Here is a 10,187-nt window from a genome sequence, read left to right as displayed (position 1 = left end):
CTCCTCAAGCTGGTCGTCATTGGCGATGTTCACTGTTGTTGTAGCTCATTCATGGGGTCAGAGAGAGAGAGATTCTTGGTTGTACAGCATCCTTTATACCCCATTGGGTTTCTCACCCCTTTTGGCCATTGCCAATCAATCAGTCAGGGTTTGATCACCCTGATCGATAAAAGTCCAATCAGGTGCTGCCACATCAATCTCTGGGTGCGTCACCAACGGCTATGTCTGTAGGTGATAGAGCCACATAGGTCACATAGCTCCGTTCTAAATAAGGGGTCATGGTGCCCTTATGTCTGGTAAATAACCCAGTGTGACCAGAAAGTCTCTTTCATCCTGGAGATGAAACAACCCAGTGTGACCATAAAGTCTCTTTCATGCTGCAGATGACCCATATCCTGTTTATTCACTCGTCAGGGTTGCATCTTTGTCTCTGTCTTTAAACTGCAGCCTGTCGTTTTAGTTCTTGCCCAAATGTCTCAGAGTGCTTTACAAATCGCCTTTTTAGATGGCCCGTTTGGCCACACCAGGATGTTGCTTGATCTGGAGGGTTTTACGTATGAGATGAGATCGGATAATTTTGAATTGTTTTCACTGGAAAGGAGGAGGCTGAAGGGCAACATGATTGAAGTCTACAAAGTTACTAGAGGCATAGAAAGGGTGGATAGCAGAGGCTTTTTTCCAGGGTGGAAGGGTCAACTACAAGAGGGCACATGTTTAAGGTGAGAGCTGGTAAGTTTAGGAGAGATGTGCAGGGAATGATTTTCACACAGAGGGAGGTGGGTGCCTGGAATGCACTACAAGTGGAGGTGGTGAAAGCTGGCACTTTAGCAACATTCAAGTTGTATCTTGATAGACATATGAACAGGAAGTGAACAGAGGGATAGAAACCGTATATGTGTGCAGGCTTAGTGTGCCAAGTGGCCTGTTCCTGTGCAGTATCATTCTTTGTTTGAATTATTTCCTAATTCAAACTGGGAAATTTAGGTGCAATAAATCTCTGGAATAAAAACAAACTTATGATAGGGTCAATTATACTTGATCCTTCTCCAGCAGCAAATGATCCACATTTTTTTTACATGGTAACCTTGTGCTCCCAACGCACATGAAACTGTTTCCAGTTCGTCCGACTACCCGGGCTGGTCCACTGAGAACGTTTCTCTCTATTACGAGGTTGTTGACCTCTAACACTCTGTCTTCTTTCTTCAGGTCATTGTGTTCTTTCTGGGAGATTACCTAGCCTCCACCCTCCCTGACAAATCTGGAAACACCAAATCCAGATGGGTTCAGAGGCACCGTCCCATTAATAATTCAGCTGGCGTAATGCCGGTGGTAGCATTTGGCATTGTATTATAAGATAACAAGAAACTTGTCAAACGTAAGGTCAGTGGCCTCTGAACTTTCTTCTTCATTGAAACTTGAAATGTTTTTGTGGCTCGCTCCCCCAAGCCTTTCGAGACTGGGTGGTAAGAACGTGATGTATCCCATTTGACAGAATCTGGTGTATCCCATTTGACCTGAGAAACTAGCAGATCTCCTGAGCTGTAAATGCTGTGCTACTGTCAGCCATTAAGACCCCAGGGATGTCATGACAAAAATCTGCTGCAATCTGTCAACAGTGGCTGTGGCCATTATAGACTTCATTAGCTGGACATCTAGCTATCAGACTGAAAGGTGCATTTCTCCTCTTTTAAGTGGGTGTTGCTTCTTTAAACCTTTTTTCAACCTCTTCCAGGTTTGCCCGTGTTCTTCAGGGCATGCAGTAGGAATTAGGACATCGTCCAAAATATAGCACTACTTTGGGGATTCCCTGCATCAAGCTTTCCATAGTGCACTGGAAAATGGCATAGGTTGGTGAGACCCTAAATGGCAGATGAGTACCCTGACATATCACTTTGTGGGGTTTATGATGACCAACCTTTGGGGAGTCTTAATCTAACTCCAATTTCTGGTATGCATGACCAAGATCTAACTTGGTATACTTCAGACTTCCTGCTGATTTAGCACAGAGATTTTCCATCCTCAGAGTGGTGTACCAATCCATCTGATCTCTCCGGTTCTCAGCTAAATTATCGTCTCCACTGATTCTCATAGTCCGACCTGGCTTCAGAATCAGGACAATGGGTGCAACCCATCCAGAAAACAGCACTGGGTTTATGACACCCAAGTCTTCCAATTTTTTCAACTCTAATTCCACTTCATGGTGAAGTGCATAAGACATTATGCAGGCTCGAAAGAATTTAGGTGGAGCCTCGAGATGCAAGCAAAGTTTTTTCATGTCTCTTATAATTGGCACAGTCCCTTCTGAAAATCTTCTAAGTGTCTGCACAGGATCTTGTGTCAACCTTCATCTCAGATATTGAAAATCTCCAGCCAGTCCAGTTTTATCTGTTTCAACCAGTCTCGACACGAGACAAGCCTGTGACTCTCAATCACGAGAATTAGTAACTCTGTTTTTTGTTTTATTATTAGGGGTTCCACACACACTAACTCTCACTGGGATACAGTTGCATACACAGTGACTCTTGCTGGGATACAGTTGCCTACACACACACACACACACACACTCTCACTCCCCCCTCACATTGTGCCCTAATCTCATTTAAGTTAGGAACAAGAGTAGGCTATACTCTTGGGACATGGATGTCACTGGCTGGCCAGCATTTATTGCCCATCCCCAGTTGCCCTTTAGAAGGTGGCAGTCAGCTGCCTTCTTGAATCACTGCAATCCACATGCTGTGGGTTGACCCAAAATGTCGATAAGGGGGGAGTTCCAGGATTTTGACCCAGCGACTGCAAAGGAACAGTGGGCGATATCTTCTCAAGTCAGAATGATGAATGGCTTGGAAGGGATCTTGCAGGTAGTGGTGTTTCCATGTATCTGCTGCCCTGGTTCTCCTAGATGGGAGTGGTCTTGGGTTTGGAAGGTGCTGCTTGGTTCCTATAGGATACTAGTACTGCAACTAAACCCAATGTCTTCAACATCTCTATTGTTAATAAATTGCCCTTGGAGGGACTCAAACTCAAGATTTGCAGACCTTTCTGGTGGTATCTAAATGCTAGTTCCCTGTGGCTCCTGTGTCCACCTCCATTTTCAAAGGTCAGTGCTCAGCATCAGAACTATCTCAGTAGGTAGCACCTTGTTGAATTGAACCTGGTTTAACATAAAAGTTTCAGATCACTTGTTGGGTTCTTCAGCCAGATTATTGAACAGCATTAATCAGCCTTTATTTTGAACATTTTAAACAGGCTGTGAGTAGTATCACCTTTTGTTTTTCCTCTGTAGTGATCTTACTGGCCACAAAGAAATAATGCAACCTTTGGCTTTCTTGCCCCCAGTTTGCAACTTCTGGGTGAAACAGCTCTCTCTTCCCTCTTAAAGGCATCTGTATCTTTTTCTTTTTGGCTTCAACAATCACTTTCCTCCGCCTCTGTGATCTCCCAGCAATTGACATAGTTTTCCCTCATCCCTAGTTCAAAAACGGGAGGCAACTTGATGTGGCTTCAATAACAAGAAGGGTTTATTAAACGGCATTAACTGTATACATGCTGAGAAAACATCTGCACAGGTTTACTCTCTTCCCCTTCTGGATCCAAGTGAGGTCCTCCAAGTTTAAGGATGTGCACAATCGCTCTGAATTGGCCTGCCTTCCTGCGCTATCATTCCATAGGGTTTGGCCTGATCACGTGGCCCACAAAGGATTACACCTTAAAGGAGCCACATTACTACATTAACAAATCACATCAAAACAACACTGGAACACAAGTTTAATTAGTGTTATTGCAGATCTGTAAATATTAAGCAAATTTGTCATGAGTTTTGATCCTGTGAGTAATGCAGAGCAGTTCATGATTATTTTAGTTTTACAGTTTCAGATAAACCACAGCCACATCCTCCAACAATCTGCCCAAGCCCCAAATGTGGCTCATCTAAAACTGACAGTAAGATCTGCTGCTTCAGGTTACTCACGTGACCAAAGTCAGGACCAATTAGACAAGCCCATCAATGCCATTATTTTCCAACATTTTAAAGAATTAAATTACTATAAAGAGACAGTAATTCTGCCGATTGTATATTTTCAAACAGAATATTTTAAGGGTGCTGTATCTGACATTGTGCTGCTCACAAAAGCTCAGAGGCTGGTTTCTAAGAACAGGAAATTGGATCCTTTCACAACCATCGTGTTACTGCACTGAGAAAGGGAAACAATGAACGTTCAATATGATGATAAAACTTTAAGATGTAATTTCTGTGCTTTCCAAGTAGAATTGGAAAGTAACAGGTTTCAGGAAGATCCATAGATCAATGAGAGTTTCTACTTTTTCCTGTATCGTGTTCACTGGAGGAACTGAACTAACAACAGGAACAGTGTTGGAGTTCACATTAAAGACACTCAATCAGGTTTGTCTGGAAAGATTTATTTGCTCACTTACATGGTATTTGTTACTTCATATTTTTCTGAGAAACATCTTCAATAAAATTGGACATCATGGATGAATAAAAGAACTGAATTGTTTAAGGAAGTTTGAAGGACAATGAGAACGCCAGTTTGAATTAGAACACCACTTTTAAACCAGAGTAACCAAGACTAGTTAAAGACCAAAATATTACCTGAGCCAGGGAACCAGCAGGAAAGATTAAAGTTGTTGTCATTCAGCTGTAAGAAACCTCAATGGAGTTTAATGGAAAAGATAAACCATTTAAACAGGGACTTGATGTCTTTGATTAGCCTCAGGAGGAATAGGGTGCAGCAGCAAAAGTGCCAGATCTTTGGCCAATGCATTCAGTTACTCAAAACACATACCAATCAATCTATTAAAACAGAATTATGATTGCATTAAAATCACCTACCTTGCGGAAAGAGACTGTTGAGGAAACACAGAGAATGAGTGGCAAAGCTCCCAGCACAGAGATGCACAACAGACTGAGGCTCTCAGTCCTCACTCTGCACAATAAAGTAAGTGCTGTGTTCTCTGTGAAATCACAGAGCAGGCTAACGTCTGCTTTCTTTCTAGTTCATGCCCCAACACCACCAGAGTTGTTCACATTCGAAGTGAGAGAGAAAATAGGCTCAAGATAGATATTATGGATTCCAGCCACTTACAAAATAAAGACAGAGCAGAAGTTCTGCTCCCTCTGACCTATTAATGGTGACATTGTCCCAAATAACAGCAGCAGGTTCATTAACATGTTTGGGTGTGTATGGAGCCCCGAGTCATTCCAGTAACAAGCATCAGGACATGATTGCGCTAGAGAAGAGAAGATGAGAGACAGTGAATCAGGAACAATATAACCAGATTCTAAAGCACTTAAATCTCAAAGGCACACATTTATAAAACAATCTCCTGAGCAAGCATTTGACCTTAATTCCTGAAGTTTTCACTTAGACTCACAGGCTTTTATGAAGAAGTTGATGGTTTTCCATAGGTCTATATAAACTACATCCATAGGAATGTAGAATTTTGCTGTAAGTTGACCAAACTTATTAAATGACAAAATTTTACCTTCAATGCAATAAATTTTACAAATAAAGAAAGTTACAATCTGTTTCTCACCATTAAGAAAGCAGATAGGAGCAAACAACTGAGAGATTAATTGGTACAGAACTTTCCTAAATCTGATAAGATGGCTCAGAGAATCCGTGAAAGAAGTCAAATTAATCGGGAACGGTATGTGAGGTGGGAATTTGCTCAATGGACTTAGATAAAGAAATCAACATACCATTGGACATTTTGTATAATGCAGAAATTATGTAAGATCTAAGTTTCTGTCAGTATAATGTTCAGGCCCTTTCCAAGGAAAAGTATAAAAGATGTGAGGTGGGACTTTACAGCCTCGCTTGGGTGAGACTGGAATTTCCCGTCTAAGGTCAAAGGAGATTTCCATTGTCGGTCTCTCACTCGCTCCAATTCCATGGCGGATGAGGTGGCAGAGTTCCATCTGTGGTATCACTGCTGTGTTCAAGAAATGAACTTGGTCAGTTATTTGTTAAACAACAATGTTAAATCATCACAGACCCGATTACTCACCAGTGTTCATATATAAACTCAGCATGACCTTCATAAAATGAATAGAAAAGTGTCAGCTTGTTTGTGACCTCTTGACAATTTTTAATTAGAAGGAACTTATTCTAGAAATTTTACTTTTCTAGCATTTGTCTCTTGGATCAGAACTCTAACCAGTTTGATAAAAAGTAAGAATTGCAATCCATATATATTCTCTGTCTCCTAATTTAATACTTCCCCAAAAAAGGCAGTTTTAATATTCATAATCTACTGTTCATAAACCCATAATGACTTTCTTTATGGTGCAGCTTTCTTTAAATGTTCAGTTATTCTCTCCTTATTTGTAGTTTTCAGGAACTTTCACATTCCAGAAATTAATCCAACATATCTATAATTAGATTTACAATTTTCAATTTAAAGAGAAAAATTTTGAATTGAGAGATATTTGGAAGATTATGATGGAAACATTTGTGATGTCCTCAGCTGATTCTTTGACACCCAAGAGTGGAAATCATCAGGTCCAGGGGATGTGTCAGTCTTTATTGCCTTTATTATTTCTAACACTGCTTTCTTGTTCCTGTTAATAATATTCAGTTCCACTGCTTGATCTGTTATTAGTTTCCTTGGAATTTCAGATATATTACCCTCTTCCTCTATTGTGGTGAATTACACAGACATATTATGCAGCAAGTCTATGACTTTCTTATTTTTATTTGCACTATTACCCACATTTAATTTAAGGATGTAAATCACCCTTCACCAACCTTTATTATTGAATATATATAGCCCAGATCTCACAGTTCCCAGAGAGTCTGACACTGGATGCAACATGGAGGCCATGCTACGGAACCCCTCCCCCCACAAGGAATTAGAGTTCTGACCTCAGTGTAACGTGGTAAATGATTGTGATTCTTCATTGCGGTGTTCCAGATCCACTACAAGTCTCCAGAATCCAACCTCCAGTTCTGGCACTAGTCTCTTTGTGTTTGGAGGCTAAATATAAAAGACAAATGATGGATCTGCTATAGACAACGCCTCATTTTCTGAGATGTCCATATAGGTAAACAAAATAAAGGCAGTGGGTAGAAATTTGCATTTGGTGATCAGTGTCCAGATCACCAACAACCTGTCCTGGTCCCCCATGCTGACACTATAGTTAAGAAAGCCCACCAATGCCTCTACTTGCTCAGAAGGCTCAAGAAATTTGGCATGTCAGCTACTACTCTCACCAACTTTTACAGATGCACCATAGAAAGCATTCTTTCTGGTTGTATCACAGCTTAGTATGGCTCCTGCTCTGCCCAAGACCACAAGAAACTGCAAAATGTCATGAATGTAGTCAATCCATCACGCAAACCAGCCTCCCATGCCTTGACTCTGTCTACACTTCCTCCTGCCTCAGCAAAGCAGCCCGCATAATTAAGGATTCCACACACCCTAGACATTCTCTCTTCCACCTTCTTCCATTGGGAAAAAGATACAAAATTCTAAGGTCGCATACCAGCCGACTCAAGAACAGCTTCTTCCCTGCTGGCATCAGACTTTTGGATGGACCTACCTTGCATTAAGTTGATCTTTCTCTACACCCGAGTTATGATTGTAACACTACATCTCCACTCTCTCATTTCCTTCTCTATGAATGATATGCTTTGTCTGTAAAGCATGCAAGGAAAAATCAAAATCAAAGCAATGGTTTGGATTTTTAGCTATTTATTTTGAAAAGGAAGTAAATGGATTTACAACTTATAAAAGATCATCAATACATAAGGCAAGTTTATTAAATATTATTTAGCCTAAAAGTGGAAGCAGGAGGGAGAACATGAACCATTTGATATTCTGGGAAAGTTAAGTTTCAAAGAGGGGCTAAGGACAAAGGAGTAAGAGGTGAAAGGAAAAAATACTTAAGGAGGGGTGTTGAGAGCTGTATTTAGGGAATTGAGCTTGTGAGACTTCTTGGAGACTAGCTGTGTGAGAAAGAGCTGCTAGCAACAAAACAATCTGGAGTCTGAGATATTGAAGTTTCAGAGTGATATGGAAGAAAGGAGGGAGAGAATAACAAAATAAATTCCCAAAATATTAAATACAATACCATCATTCATCACAATGCTGACTTCAAGATTCCATTCTTCTGCTGTTGCTTTAACCCAGAACAGGATAATGGCCTTGTCAAAAGGGTAGCATGACACAATAACCTGTGTAGGTTGCTTCCTGGGTCCCATGGAGGACCTCTCGTTCGAGGGCACTGATGCCTAATCCAATCACCTGGCATCAGGAAAGGGGGCTTGTTGAAAATGCACCTATTGCTCTCAGTGCAGACCACCTTCGCCTTACCATGTGACCTTCCCTTTTGTCTCTATTCTTGCCAGTGCTCACCTCAGGGCTAGGTTCTCATGACAATCACAGGTCTTGTGTAGGTGTAATATCAACAGCAACCACCGTCTCCCTAGTGGCGCTACTCTTCAACAGAATTGGTAGTTTTTGATTGGCCAGCAGCTCACTGCCAGTGGGACTTCCATCACTTGGACCCTTGATCCCTTGTGGAAGGCCTAGTGTTTGTCTATTACGTGCTTGTGTGGAACAAGATGTGGTGGACCTTCCACAACTTTAGTGATTTGGAGATCTTGCTGTCTCTTCAGTCAGCGTGTGACACCCTCCTGACAGCACTATGGTAATTTTGAATATTTCAGTGAGAACATGACTCAATCTTTCTAATTTTCAGACAGTATAGACTTAGTTTACTCTGCCTTATATTCCAAGACAACTTCCTCATTCTGAGGATCAATCCAGTCAACCTTCACTGCATTGCCTCCAGTCCAACTATATCCTTCCTGGAAAATGGAGTCTGGATTTACACATGCTATTTTTGGCTTAGAAACACCAAAGCCCTGTACAATTATAGCGATACTTCTTGATCATTGTACTCTGATCATCTTACAGAAAATGTTACCATGCAATCGCCTAATCTCAATTTCCTAATTGCTTATGCTATTTGTGTGTGAAATGTTTGTATACCTTGCATAAGTACACCAAAATCTCTGAAATATTTTTTATAAGGTTTACGCTTTTAAAAAACATTCTGATTTTCTCATGAATAACCTGACACTTCCGCATTACACTCCATCAGCCATCTTTCTCTGAACTTACTTAACCTGTTTATGTCTCTATGTAGCTTTTTTTGTGTCCCTCTCAAATTCACAGTAAGCTTTGATACATTTGTCTCTCTCTCTTCATCAAAGTAATTAATATAGATTGTAAATAGCTGAGGCCCAAGCACCAATCCCTGTGATCATTACCTGGAAGGGTGCAGCTCCAATGAAACTCAGAGTGCTTGATGCCATCCAGAACAAAGCAGCCTGCTTGATTAGTACAATATTTTTAAAACTTTATTCCAATCCAATTCAATCAAATCAAATCCAATTCAGAGTCCCAACATGTTGGGACATTCCCGATCCAAGCTGACAAGACAGGCCTCTCACCTCCTGTCTTGGGCTTGATCTACATGACCCAAGCTGATTGGAGTAGGTGTAGCTCCTCCTCCAAGGCTTGATCTTATTTGCATCTTAGCCAAAAGCCCAAGATGCTGCTTTAAAGAATTGCTTCAAACGAAGCTAAAATGTAACCTAATGACTTCAACCAAGCGCAGCATGTCGATACTACACTTGATCTTGGCCAAAAGGCTGAGAAGCGATTAGCACATCATTCAGTAGCCTCAATATCCATTGCAGCCAGCCAAAGCTACAGGCAATCTCAAAAGAACTAAGTGCTTTTAAATTCCTCTTTGTGCAAATATTGTGGTTAGAACAATGGGGTGGCTCAGTGCTTAAGGCTCATTCAAATATGAAGGGAAAAGTAAACAAACACAGCCAACTGGAGACTGAGTGAAAATGATTAAGCTGTCAGTCAAAGGAGAGATATAAAGGACTGGAATGAAGGTGAATGGAATCAAAGGTATATAGATGATTTGAAGATATTTCAAATGTTCTTAGTTTTCTATGAAGCATCAGTGACTTGAAATAAATGCTGTGTTAAAACAATGGGGCTAAGTGAGCAGCTGTGGGGAAGCGGCAAGATCCAATCACGCGATCGTCATCCCAGGGTAGAATGGTGAGGTCAACATTTTGCCCCCAATTCAAGCCCATCAATTTCCCCCAGGACCCTAAGGGACCCATCATTTGCAGCCTGGC

General features: G+C 41.1%; 1 non-coding gene across 1 annotated transcript; it reads right to left on the bottom strand.

Annotated features, from left to right (window-relative positions):
- Positions 1 to 9,493: 9,493 nt before the first annotated feature.
- On the bottom strand, positions 9,494 to 9,692 carry LOC145352039 (U2 spliceosomal RNA). The gene has a single exon (XR_013888497.1). It is a non-coding gene; the product is annotated as a U2 spliceosomal RNA (small nuclear RNA).
- Between the last annotated feature and the right edge of the window lie 495 nt (positions 9,693 to 10,187).

This window comes from Carcharhinus amblyrhynchos, chromosome 13, assembly GCF_965287045.1.
Source record: "Carcharhinus amblyrhynchos chromosome 13, sCarAmb.v2.hapA, whole genome shotgun sequence".
Classification (NCBI taxonomy): domain Eukaryota; kingdom Metazoa; phylum Chordata; class Chondrichthyes; order Carcharhiniformes; family Carcharhinidae; genus Carcharhinus; species Carcharhinus amblyrhynchos.
Note: the sequence above shows the minus strand (reverse complement) of the source record. Positions and strands in the feature narration are given on the sequence as shown.